At 42.3% G+C, this 14,108-nt stretch overlaps 1 long non-coding RNA gene across 1 annotated transcript; it reads right to left on the bottom strand.

Moving 5' to 3' along the window:
* Nucleotides 1-1,630: 1,630 nt before the first annotated feature.
* LOC309645176 lies at nucleotides 1,631-13,984 on the bottom strand. Its single transcript, XR_014254781.1, has 5 exons — nucleotides 13,820-13,984; nucleotides 13,120-13,323; nucleotides 10,127-10,193; nucleotides 9,598-9,673; nucleotides 1,631-2,064 (listed from the first exon to the last, which is right to left on the bottom strand). It is a non-coding gene; the product is annotated as an uncharacterized lncRNA (long non-coding RNA).
* Nucleotides 13,985-14,108: the final 124 nt, after the last annotated feature.

The following is a 14,108-nucleotide window of genomic DNA, read 5'->3' as shown; positions in this document are numbered from 1 at the left end:
CTCCACAAATCCTGCCTTACGGGAACGTTTTCCAATGAGATACTGCGTCAGTATTTCCTTTTTATTCAATAAAATATACTCCCTGACACCTTTGAACCGCTGCTGAAGCAAAGGTGACAGCAAAAGAGTTCCCATGCTGCAAGTTTCTGAATAAACAGGCTTTATTAACTTTATCTTGGACTTAGATTTGTCTTTGACACATGTGGGATGTGTGTCTGTAAGAATTCTGCCCTCAGCATGCACCTGCTTCCTGGATAAATGTGGGTTCACTTTGGTTGACAGCCTTGGACTGAACCGTGTTCTTAGGAACCACCGAGAAAGCAGAGTTTAGGGATTCTTGTTCAGCTCTCTAATTAAATTCAGTGAATTAATAAGAGACAGCTGAAACCAAAAATGCATTAAAATTAAAATGCCAAGGGCAGCACTCCCCTGGCTTCTGCCCAGAGTGGGTCTTATGAGTTCCCCGAGTTCCCTACATGCATTGGGCAGATTGATTACGGACCACCAGGAGCCAGGCTTTGCAGCAGCTGCCCTATAGAGTACACGGGAAAACAGCTGCCAGCTTTTATTAGGAAGGTGGAAATATTTGCTAGTGAGTATGTAGGTCTGATATATTGTTGGATCTGTCTGCCAAATGCCACTGTAGTTTTTCCTAGTTTAGAATTAATTTGTATATTTCTCAAAGCAATAGATGCCCAAGATTTAGGGAAATAAATTCAGTTAACCACAGAGTATATTTATGGTATGCCATCCCTGTGATCAGTGCTGTTCTAGGTGTTAGAAGTGAATACAGGATAGGAAAGAGAAAGGTGCCACCTGCAAGGACCTTCCATTCTAGTGGAGTTCCAAAACATGAACAAATAAATAATGTCAGGTATCCAGAGTGTGACAGCAGTGAGGAGAGCGGTTAAGTAGCCAGCTGAAGGCTGGGAGGAAAACTGTTCTAGGATAATGGAACAGCAAGTACAAAGGCTCTGAGAGGTGGTGAATTAGGGGTGCCAGGAAAACAGTAAGACCTTTTGAGGACAGCAGAGGTGTGAGGGGCAGAGTTGAGCAAGGGCCAGGTAAGGCAGGGTGTTACATTACAGGTTTATATAGTGAGCATGGTGGTGGCACTGGTGGATTTCAGCAGGGGAGTGATGTCTGTTTTTAGAAGATGTCTCTGGAAACTGGAAAATTGAAGGAGATCATGGTAGCTGGTCTCCACAGACAGCCCCCAGTGATTCCTATACTCCCCTTGATTCTGGGCTGGCCTCATGACTGCTTTCACCATTAGCAGGCAGTGGAAGGGATGTTCTGGGACTTCCAACCCCAGACCTTAATAGGACTGCCAGCTTCGACTTCTTTCCTCTTGGAAGCTACACGGAAAGGCCAAATGGAGGAGAATTGAGGCCTGCAGCCCACAGTCCCAGCTGGCGACCCAGCCAACTTCCAGCACCAACTGCCAGCCAGGTTGAGGGAACCACACCTAGACGTTCCACCCAGCCAAGGCCCCAGCAACAGCACATAAACGAACAACCAAGGCCCCAGCAACAGCACATAAACGAACAACCAAGGCCCCAGCAACAGCACATAAACAAACAACCACCTCACTCAGCTCAGGGAAACCACAGAACTGTGAGATTTAAGACACGGGTTTCGAAGTGGTTTATTTCACAGCCATGGATAATTGAAACGGGGGTAAGGAGGGAAGCACACACCAAGGAGCTGGCTGTTGGGGTTGCTTCGGCTGGAGATGAAGGAGGCCTTGACCCGACTGGTAGGAGCGAGGGTCGTAAGGAAGCGGTCCGGTTCAGGACACACTTTATCAGTGTGACTTTCAGGCTGGACTGTGAGGGAAAGAGCCCTCCTTTCCTGCCTGGCCCTTACTCCAGCCAATCCATAGAGACAACTAGTTCAAACTCCTCGCTCTCTCTTCTACAGTTACCACCATGTTGCACCAATTGCTTATACTGTTGTTGTTGTTGAAGAATATAAGATTAAAGTAAATCTTTGGAAAGAGCCTGCTTAATCAAGAAACAGAATCTCAGAGACATAAGGGAAATTATTGATAGACGTGATCACCTAAAAATGAAATAAAGAACAAAACTTCTGTATCATACAGAATACCATAAGCAAGAGAGCCATAATGGAGAAAAAATTTTTGCAAATATAACAAAAATCTCATACCCTAAATATATAAATAATTCTAAAGAAAAAGGCAATTTAGTAGAAAATAACATTAAGCTACTCTAAGAATTTTACATTACATTGCTGTGTCTCGACCTATCACTTTTAGATATCTATCTTCTCATGTGGCCTCTTGTCCTCCAGTAGACACGCCCAGGCCTCTTCACAGCATGGTGGTCTCAGCTCTACCCTGCACTAATGTGATCGGTGGGGGGGGGGGCGGGGAGGGGAGAGGGGGGCAGGGGGAAAACCCTTCCCCCCCACACACACTCCACAGCATGCTATGGACAGCGCAGGGTGGAGCCCTATCATTCTCCTTGCTCTGCACTAAGCAAAGGTAACAAAGGGGCAGCACCCACCACCTCACAGCCAGAGTGTGTGGGGAGGGTTACAGAGAAGGGGGAGCTGCAGAAAGAGATTCTTTCAGTTTGTGTATGAAGTCCTGGGCACACACTCAAGTGTCCTATGCGTGAAACCCACCAGAATTAACATACCAAAATCTTTGAGCACTGAACTGTGAAGTGGAATACTGCATGGTTTCAGATTGGCCTCTGGGTAGCACACAAGCGAGGCAGACCAAAATAGCCCTGAATTTGGAATTAAATTGACATTCAAACACACAGACCACAAAAGTGAGCCATGATGTGCATTCTGAACTGAAACAGGTTGAATGCATGCTAAAATGGAAGGTTTTAAAAGGGAACAGAGTCTTGTAACCTAATACCCAAAAAGTCCAGGATAAAATCAAATATTACCAGTCTGAACTGGAATGAGAAAAGGCAATCAACAGATGCCAATATCAAGATGACACAGATGTCGGGACCATCTGACAAGGATTTTAAAGCAGCCATCATAAGAAAAAAGGAAGAGGGGAGGGGGAGAAAGGAAAAGGAAAAGGATCAACAAGCAACTATTAACACTCTTGAAACACAGAAATACAAGATATAAAGGAAAACCAAGTGGAAATTTTAGAACTAAAAAATACAAAAATAAAAAACTCGTTGGATGGACACAGTGGCAGAATGGAGATGACAGTGGAAAGAAGCAGTGAACTTGAAGATGTACCAATACAAATTATATAACCTGAACAAAGAAACAATAGATGAGAAAAACAAACAGAACTTTAGGAGCCTGTGGGACAATACCCAATCCGCCAATATTTATGTCATGGGAGTCCCAGAGGAGAGGAGAAAGAGTGCAGTGCATTAAATATACAAACAAATAATAACTGGAAAATCCCCAAATTTGGCAAAAGAACATAATAAACCTTCAGATTTAAGAAGCTGAGTGAACCCCAAACTGAGAAGACATAACAGTCCTAAAATAGTATGCATTAAAAGCCAAATTCATAGAGACAGAGAGTAGAATGGTGGATTCCAGGGGCTGGAGATGGAGGAAACTGGGAGATATTGGTCAAAGGGTACAAACTTCCAGTTGTAAGATGAATAAATTTTGAGATCCAAAGTACTGCATGGTGACTATAGTTAACAATACTGTATTATGTACTTGAAAGTTACTAAGAATGTTTTCACCACAAAAAAAGAAATGGTAGTTATGTGAAGTAATGGCAGTATTAACTAATGCTACTGTGGTAATCATTTTGCAATACATAAGTGTATCAAATCATCACATTGTATACCTTAAACTTATACAATGTTATACATCAACTATATCTCAATAAAGCTGGAAAAAATGCAAAGTGGAAAAAAATCTAGAACAGAATATCTATGAATTGTGGGACATTTACAAAAGGTATACCATACACATAATGAGAAAACGAGAAGGAGAAGAGAGAAAGAAGCAGAAGACATATCTGAAGTAGTAGTGACTTACAATTTTCCAAAATTAATGATAGACACCAGACTACAAATCCAGGAAGCTCAAAAAATACCAAGCAGGATAAATACCAAAAAATCTACACCTAAGCATATCATATTCAAACTGCAGGAAACCAAAGACAAGAGAAAATCTTGAAAGAAGCCATAGGGCTGGGGGGACATCTTACTTGCAGAGGAACAAGGATGAAAATTACACTGGACTTTCTCATCAGAAACCATGCAAGCAAGAAGAGAGTGGAGTGAGATATCCAAGTGCTGAAAGAAAATAACCACCAATCTAGAATGTTGTATCCAGCAAAATTATCAAAAATGGAAAAACAAACTCTTTCTCAGACAAACAAAAAAGTGAAGGAATTTGTGCCAAGTAGACCTGCCTTGCAAGAAATGTTAAAAGAAGTTCTTCAGAGAGAAGGAAAATGATATAGGTTGGAAACTCAGATCTACATAAGGAAGGAACAGTATCAGAGAAGGAAGAAATGAAGGTAAAATAAAATCTTTGTTGCTTGTATACCTACCTAATCTTAGAGATAATTATTTGTCCAAAGTAATAATAGCAAGAATGAACTGGGTGATTATAGCATATGGAAAGTGAAATGAATGGCAGCAATGTTATAAGGGATGAGAGGGAGGAATTGGGAATACACTGTTATAAGGCACCTGTACTGTATACCCATGAAGTGGTATAGTGTTATTTGAAAGTGGACTTATAAATAAATATCAAATCATTATGTTATACACCTTTCAGGTAATATAATGTTATATGTCAGTTGTACCTCAATAATTAAAAACGTAAAAGAAAGTGGACTTAGATTTGTTGCAACATATATTGCACACTCTACGGAAACCGTTAACAACTTTTTTAAAGAAGTAATTGAGAGAAGAGAGAAAATGGAATCATAAAATTAGAACCCAGAGAAAGTCAGGAAAAGAGGGGGAATTTTTAAAATAAAAATAAAACAAAGAAAAAGCAGGATGAATACAAAACAGTTACAAAACTGTAATAGCAATAATTACTTTAAATGTGAATGGTTTAAATACACTAACTAAAAGATCAATTCAAATCCATTGTCAGCATGGATGAAAAAACAAGACCCAATTATATGTTTTCTACAGGAAACCCACTTTATAAAGACACACATGGATTAAAAAGTAAAGGGATGGAGAAGGATATACCATGCCAACATCAATCAAAGGAAATCTGGAGTAGCTATATTAATTTCAGACAAAGCAGACCAGAGCAAGGAAAATTATCAGGGATAGAGAGGGGCATTACATAATGATGGAGTCATTCTATAAGAAGCAATAAAAATCCTTAATTTGTATGCACTTAACAACAGAGCAAAAAAGAATATGCAAGGCAAAAACTGATAGGACTGTAAAGAGAAACAGATGAGTCCACTGTTAGAGTTGGAGATATCAACACCTCTCAATCAGTAATTGACAGATCCAGCAGGCAGAAAATCAGTAAGGATATAGGTGAACTGAATAGCACCAATGAGCAACTAGATCTTACTGACGTTTACGAAATACTTAACAGCAGCGGAGTTCACATTCTTGTGAAGTTCACAGGGAACATTCACCAAGACAGACTACATTCTGGGCCATAAACACACCTTAAAGTTTTGAAAGACTAGAAATCATACAAAGTTTGCTTATAGACCACAATTGAATTAGTTAGAAATCAATAACAGAAAGACAACTAGAAAATCTCAAACTATTTAGAGATTAAACAACACACTTCTAAATCGCACATGGCTCAAAGAAGTCTTGAGAAATTTTAAAATATTTTGAGCTAAACCAAAGTGAAAATACAACTTATCAAATTTGGGGGATGCAGTAAAAGCAGTGCTTAGGGGGAAATTTATAACATTAAATACATACTTTAGAAAAGACTATTGATTAATGTTTTTGCTTAATTATTGATTAAGCAATTATCTGAGCTTCTACCTCAATAAATGAAAGAAGAGTAATATAGGCAGAAGAAAAGAGATAATAAAAAGTTAGACTAGAAATCAATGAAATTGAAAACAGGAAATCAACAGAGATCAATGAAACCAAAACTGGTTCTTTAAAAAACAATCAAGTAAAAAAGAAAGAAAACACAAATTACAAATATCAGAAATGAAGGAGGGGTCACTTTTATTGATCGTGTGGACATTGAAAGGATAGTAGAGGAATATTATGAATAGCTTAATGCCTACAAATTTGGTAACAGGTGAAATGGACCAATTCCTTAAAAAACAAAAACTACCAAAACTCATAAAAAGTGAAACAGATAATCTGAATAGACCTATATCTATTAAAGAAATTGAATCAATAATTAATAACCTCGCAAAACAAAAAGCACAAGGCACAGATGGTTTCACTGGCTAATTCTACCAGACATTTAAGGAATAAATGATATCAGTTCTCTATAATCTCTTCCAGAAAATACTTATAGAAGCAGAGGGAATACTTCCTAACTCATTCTGTGAGGCCAGTGTTACCCCAATACTAAAAGCAGATTAAGACATTTATAAGAAAGGGATATTACAGACGCATATCTCTCATAAACATAGATGCAAAGATCCTCCAAAAAATCAGCAAATTGAATCCAACAATGTATAGGAAATTATACAGCATGACCAAGTGAGATTTATTCTAGGTATGGAAATCTGGTTCACCATTCAAAAATCAGTTATTATAATCCCTCACATCGATAGGCTGAAGGAGAAAAATCATACGATCATATCAATAGATGCAGAAAAAGCACTTGACAGAATTTAACACCCATTAATGATAAAAACTCAGTGACCTAGGAATAATAGGGAACGTTCTCAAACTTATTGATAAAGGGCATTTACAATAATACTACAGTTAGCATCATACTTAGTGGTGAGAAATTGGGTGCTTTCCTCCTAAGATTAGGAAATGCAAAGATGTCCTCTCTCACCACTCCTATTCAGCATCATACTGGATGTCCTAGCTAATGCAGTAAGTAAAAGAAAGGTATACAGATTGGCAAGAAAGAAATAAAACTGTCTGTGCACAGATGACATGATTATCTATTTATAAAATCATAAAGACTTGACCAAAAAAAACTAGAACTAATAAATGATTATAGCAAGGTCACAGAATATAAAATTAATATGTAAAAATTGATTGCTTTCTTATATGCCAGCAATGAACAGTTGGAATTTGAACCTAGAAACACAATACCATTTACATTAGCACCAAAAGTGATTAAGTACTTAGGCATAAATCTAACAAAATATGTACAGGGTCTACATGAGGAAAGTTATAAAACTCTGATGAAAGAAAGGAATAAATGGAGAGATATTCCCTGTACATGGATAAAAAGATTCAATATTTTTAAGATGTAACTTCTCCCCAGTTCAATCTATAGATTCAACACAATCTGAATGAAAACCCCAGTAAATTTTTTTGTTGACATTGACAAACTGATTCTAAGTATATATGAAAAGGCAGAAGATCCAGAACGGCCAGCACAATACTAAAGAAAAGTTAGAGGATTGATACCACCTGACTTTGAAGCCTTATTATAAAGCCACAGTAATCAAGACAGTGTGGTATTGGTGAAGGAATAGACAGATTGATCAATGGATAAATAGCCCTGAAATAGACCCACACAAATATAGTCAACTGATCGTTGACAAAGGAGCAAAGGCAATTCAATAAGGGAAAGGACAGTCTTTTTAACAAATGGTGCTAGAATAATTTGACATCCATAGGCAAAAAAAGTGAAGCTAGACATAGCCTTTAAATTTACTACAGAAGTAAATTCAAAATGGATCTTAGACCTAAATGTAAAATGCAGCACTATAAAACTTATAGAAGATAAATTAGAGCAATCCAAGTGACCTTGGGTTTGATGATGAATTTTAAATTCAGCACCAAAAGCACAATCCATAGAAGAAAAATTGATTACACTGGACTTTATTAAAAGTAAAAACTTCTGCTCTGTGTTAGAATGTTAAGAGATTGAAGAGGGAAGTCACAGATTGGGAGAAGATATTTGCAAAACACATATCTGATAAAGGACTGGTATCCAAAATATACAAAGAACATTTTAAACTCAATAGTAAGAAAACAAACAACCCAATTCAAAACTGGGCAAAAGATCTGAACAGACACCTCACCAAAGAAAATGTACGGGTGGAAAATAAGCATGTGAAAAAATGCTCAACATCATATGTCATTAGGGGATTGCAAATTAAAATGAGATATCACGCCATACCTTTTGGAATGGCTAAAATCCACAAAACTGACAATACCAAATGCTGACAAGGATATAGACCAAAAAGAACGCTTATTCATTGCTGATGCAAATGCAAAATAGTACAGCCACTTTGGAAGACGATTAGCAGTTTCTTACAAAACTAACATATTCTTACCATACGATCCAGCAATTGTGCTCCTAGGTATTACCCAACTGAACTGAAAACATGTCTACACAAAAAAACTGCACATGCATGTTTATAGCAGCTTTATTCATAATCTCCAAAAACTGGAAGCAACCAAACTGTCCTTCCATTGGTGAAAGGATAAACAAACTTTAGTAACAAACCTTAGTAACCATCCTTTTGAGGAACTACCTATATTACTATATTGGTTCTCCTGGAATTCGAGGGAATGTGAATGTGAAAGACCTTCTGGCATAGCAAGCACTCAGCCTTTTTCTCTGCTCTGGAAGGATCCTACCCACTCAGAGAAAGTAGCAACAACTGCCAGGTCCTACAGGGAAAGGGAGAAGCCCAGCCACCACCTGCTGCATCTGCTATTGCCCCTGTGGCCACCTTGCTTCCATGAGATCTGTACCCTTGGCTAAATTCTTTTGATATTAGGGTGTGCATTTGTGTGTGTGTTCTCTTCAGGCAGCCTGGTGTCCCCACGGCCATCAGTTTAAAAGTGGAAAGGGAGCAGAGATTCGGAGCAGGGAATGAGGCTGCCTCTTAACCAACTTCCCCTGCAGCACAGCCTACAAGAAAGGAGATGGCCGAGTGACAGGATTGAAAGAGGAGGTCATTTGGGGCCCCAGTCCGGGCCTGTGGGGCCTCTGCAACAGCTGGACACTGGGAGGACATTTCTGTACAGGCTGGGAAAGTGGTGGCCACAGTGGCAACCATGAGGCAACTCCAGTGGCAGGGGTCACTGGCAGGTGGGGGCATCCAGAGCACTGGAGATCAGCCCCTTCACGTGAGGGGGGCATTAGAGCACATTAAAGGCCTACGGATAGCTAGGCAGCTGGAGCAGGACAGGTAACAGCAAGCAAGGCTGCAGCAGCGTGGGTTCGACTCCTAGAGAGGTGTCCAGGGTTGCAGCAGGCATGCATTTGTCACTTGCTTCTGCCCCTAGGCCCGACCTCTCCATCACCCAGGCTGAGGAAAGCAGGGGAGGGATAACCCGTCCTGTTGGAAGCACAGAGAGGGTGTGACTTCTTAAAGACACACAGCTTGTTATAACGAGTTAGGCCTGGGACTCAAGAGGCGATGGCTCCCTTTTCTGGGCTCCCTCCCTCCTTCCCTCATTCACCCCTCTCTGGGGATGCCCAGTGGTTAAAGCTTGCGTTGATCATCAGAATGACACTTACCAGGGAATGAGCACAGTGGAGGGCCAAGGGTGGGCAAAGGGAGGCTGCGCAGTGCAGGCAATGAGCGGGGTGTTATCTGTAGAGAGTTTAGAAGCAATAATGAAACCACTGAAAGTCGCCTGCTTTTTATTATCACTCTGCACTGGCAATTCTAACCGAAGTCAGTGATTAAATTTCTCCTCCTGGTAAAAATCTTCTGTTAGTCTAGGTTCTAAATAGTCACTGTAGTTACTGTTAAGTTTTAATACTAGGCTATTAGCACATTTTAAAACTACTTTTCCTGTAATAAACACTGTGTTCTGCATGGAAGCTAATGCAGAGAACTTCATCATACACTTGGTTCCCAACACACCCAGATTCAACTACAGGCATTCGTTTCAAGTTTGGTAACAATTTGTAACGGTTAAACTCAACTCCAGACACAGCTGGTGCACCCTCTGGTGTTCTGCACACCCCTGCACCTGAACAGCAAATGAATAAGCAGTGACAGCGCTGTGACCGTGAGGGGCAGAAACGGAGCCCGACTGACCTCACGCCATCGCTCCATGTGCAGATCACACTCCAAACTTCTCGGATGCACTTTTTTGGAAGCATTTCTTAATGTGTTGTTTTTTGTAAAAAAGAAAAAGACATTAATATGACTTAAAAGTATTAATTCATTACTGTTTTCCTTTTTTTGTACTATAATACTGTATTTATTGATTTAATTCATTATTTTTCACTGCCACAATTATATAAATGTGAAGTCTAATAAAAGAACATTTTCACAATGAATTTCTTTTCTGTACATTATTCTTGTTATTTATTTTATTTTGTGATTATTAATGACAATAACTATGTTGCATACAGGAGGGGGTAGTGAGAAAACAGCTGATCATGAAGGCTAATTCCTAGTCAGGCTGTGCTCAGCCCTGACCTCACCCGAAACTTCACATTGACCCCATGAGATGCGCTTTTGTAGCCCATTTTACAGGTGAGGAAACTGAGGTTCAGAAGGGGGCAAAGAACCCAGGATTACACAGTTAATAAGTGGCAGGAAGAGGAGTCAAATCCAAGCTTGGCCTGACTCCAGAGGCCATGTCTGAAATGCCAGCAAGTATTGGGACCCTGCCAGAGAAATGCACAGGGACATGGACTGGGGTGGTCAGGGAGGGCTTCTTGGAGGCTGTGGTGCCAGGAGGGTCTACGGGGAGCAGTGAAGCATGAGGACCATGTGAGGAGACAGAGAACAGGGGTTCCAGCCTGAACCCACGTCACTCCCTGGCCATATGGCCTTGGACAAGTCCCTGGGCCTTGGTGTTTCCTCCCTGTGGAGTTTTCAAAGGCCCAGGATTCACGGATCAGGCTGAGACAGTGGTCTGGGCAGTGAGCTTGGCTGGTGACCGAGTATGATCTTTCCCTGCCCCGGCTAAGAACTGGACCCACAAGCCCTCCCTGGCCCACCCGACCCCAAACCTCTGGGGTTAGGAGCCCCGCTTCTGGCTGGAAGTCCAGATGGAATGAGTTACAAACATAAGGCTGGGTACTGGACAGGCCTGGCTTTGAGTCCCAGATCCACCACCTCCTTCTCAGATGAGTGACCTTGGACTTGACATTTCTTGTCCCTGTCCTCAGTGTCCTAAACTTTAAAGTAGATCATATTGATCTCAAAGAGCAGTTGTGAGAATGAAACAAAATAATAATACCTGATATTTATTGGGCAATTCTGATATGCCAAAACTGCTCTAAGAGTTTTACATTGATTTTTCTCATTAAATCTTCCCAACGACCCTGTGAAACTATTACTCTCATTTACAGATGTGGCAGCTGAGGAACAGAGTGATGTCACTTGTCCAAGGTCCCACCTCGTTCTGCTCAGCTCAGTGCCTGTCCCACAGCAAGTGTCTCATAGTTATGATCGTAACTACAGTAGTTCTGACACATGGGTCCCACACACACATTTCACTGGTTCTGGAATGAGGATGTGTCCCACAACTGATGTCCAAGGAACATGCCAGCCAGCAGGCAGAAGGGGGAGTTTGGTGTCCTCACTGTCCGCTTCCAGTTGCTCGGGTGGCTGAGATCCAAGCCTGATGGAATTTTACCAGATTGGATCCCCAATTATCACTTAAAGTGACTTCTAAAGTGATGCCACCTGGAAATAAAAGGTTACTGAGTGTTCAGAAGGCTATCATCAGCCAGGCAAAATAAAAATTGCTGAATTCATCCAAAGAATGTGAAGAACTTTGATCAAGTCACCAAAGAGACTGTGATGTGCAATTTTAGAAATAAACACATACTACTGTCCATTTTTAAAGGGCACACCTAATATGCTTCTTTTTTTCACCAAGAAGTTATTAAATACTGTAGATATATTTTTCTTTAAAAAAAAATCTAACAATTGATGGTGTCATAGAACCAAGTAAACCCCAAAATGGTCATGATTCTTTAGGTTGTGAGCACCAGAAAACCCACTTCAAACTGGCTTAAGTGAGAAAGGTATTTTATTGGCTCTTGGATAAGGAAAACCTAAGGGTAGGCAGTAGGCTTCAGGCACAGCTGGACTGGAGAGACCAGGCTACAGAGCCAAGCCCTGACGCCCCGGTCCCCAGCTCTGCCTGCTCTGCAAAGGCTCCATTCCCAGCAGAGGCAACTACAGCCGCCAGCCCTCCCAGGTTTGATGCTTCCATTCTTCTCAACATTTGGGACAAGTCCTAAGCCCGACTGCTGGTGACTGGAACAGGGCTGCATGACTACCCCTTGGACAGTTCACCGGAGCCTCAGGGAATGGAACTCGGGCGTCGGCCTGGCCTGGTCACTCTTGTTCCCTTGTAGTCAGGGGTAGACTCAACTCCACCCACTGCACGAGGCTGAGGTGGGAGGAGGAAGGCTTCCCCTGAAGAAAATTGGGGGTTGATGCCATAAGAAGGGAAAGTGGATGCTGGGTGACCCCCAAATTACAGCCATCTTTGGAAGATAATAATTGGTGATGAAAGGAAGGTTCAGAGGGGTGACTTGTACCAGATCATCCACCTGGGCAGCTCAGGTGGCCCCAGAAAGGGAAAGTGCTGTTGGCAGACCACCTGTCAGAGTGGGAAGAGTCCTTGGAGGTCCCTGGTGTGGTAGGGATGGGAAGCTAGAGGCCCAGAGAGGGAGAATGACTGGTCCAAGTCCATGCAGCAGCCCCCGGCAGGGATAAAACCAGAACACAGACCTCGGGTATCCTGGTTCCCCATCCAGTGCTCCCAGCTGACCTTGTGAGGGCAAGAAGGCTTCGGGAGGGGGGCCTCTAGCTGGTTCATCATTCTTGGAGGAGAAGCCCCATCAGCCTCTTTGGGAAAAGGGCTTTCTCCCAGCACATGTAGTGGAGTGGCTTTAACAATCCCCCGCCTCACCCCTGCTGCACCGGGGGATCCCCGTCCGTCTCAGTTGGGAGTTGAGTAAGAGGTGCCCTAGATTCCCACGTGCCTTCCCAGTCGTTGGCGGTGCCAATTTGACGCCTTAATCTTGTATAAAATGCAAGCCCCAGGCCAGCGCCCCTACCTGCTCCAGCTACCCAGGCCTTCTGGAGATTCTGGAGCCACCACTGCCGGCCAGGCTGGGTCTTCCCGTGTCTCCCGCGGCTCTGGGAAGGGCCAGTCTTCATCCAACCGTATCCTAAGAAACCTGCAGTGTTTCCTCACCTTGTGTTCAAAGCTGGGAACCGGGCAAGAACGAACCCACCAGCCTGAAGTCTCCGGAAATTCTCTGTGGGAGGAGCTTGGGTGCAGCAGTCTGATTGGGGTGGGAAGGAGGCCGATCTTAAAGTTTCATTTGCGTAATAAACACGTCATTTTATCTAGATGGTGCGTCTTTTTAGGTGGTGGAGGTGCTTCTGATGGAGATTAGGAGGTTCTTAAGCACCCACGAGCCCACCCCTGGGTGCCACCAATTTAAGTTAGAGGAACCAGACCTAACTCAATGTTAGGGCACCAGTGGTGGAAATCCGGGCGCCTCAAATGGTACGGGGTGGGGGCTGGGTGCATGGACAACATCTCCCCAGCATGTTAGGACTTTAAACAAGGATAACTGAGGACTATATTTATGACATAGAAAGCTGTTAATGCTTTAAGTGAATAAAGGAAATTTACGAGAAAATGTGGGGGTGGGGTGGGGTAGGGTGTACAGAGTTTATGGTGGTTAAGAGCATAGGATTTGGAGCCACACTGACTAGGTTCAAATCTCGCTTTCACCTCTTACTTACCTTGGGCATTTTATTTAAACTCTCTGTGCCTCAATTTCTTCATCTGTAAAATGGGGCTAAATAGGGATAAGGTGCGGATTCCTCTAAAGCGTTGAAGGCAGGTCCTGGCATACAGTGAGTGCTCAAAAGATGTTAGTCGTTAATCTCATTAGTCTCCTGCGCAGAGACCTCGTTCCCAGTCTTTGTGGCCGCCAGGCCCCAGCCGGCCCCACCCCTGCTCCGGAAACCAGCAGCCCCGCTGCAGCCGCGGCCCATTGTTCCCACCTTCCTGCTCAGCCCTGCTCTGTGA

The sequence above is a fragment of the Balaenoptera physalus genome (genome assembly GCF_965194825.1).
Source record: "Balaenoptera physalus genome assembly, chromosome: 16".
In the NCBI taxonomy this organism is placed as follows: domain Eukaryota; kingdom Metazoa; phylum Chordata; class Mammalia; order Artiodactyla; family Balaenopteridae; genus Balaenoptera; species Balaenoptera physalus.
The sequence above is the reverse complement of the archived record's forward strand: the minus strand, read 5'-3'. Positions and strand labels throughout refer to the sequence as shown.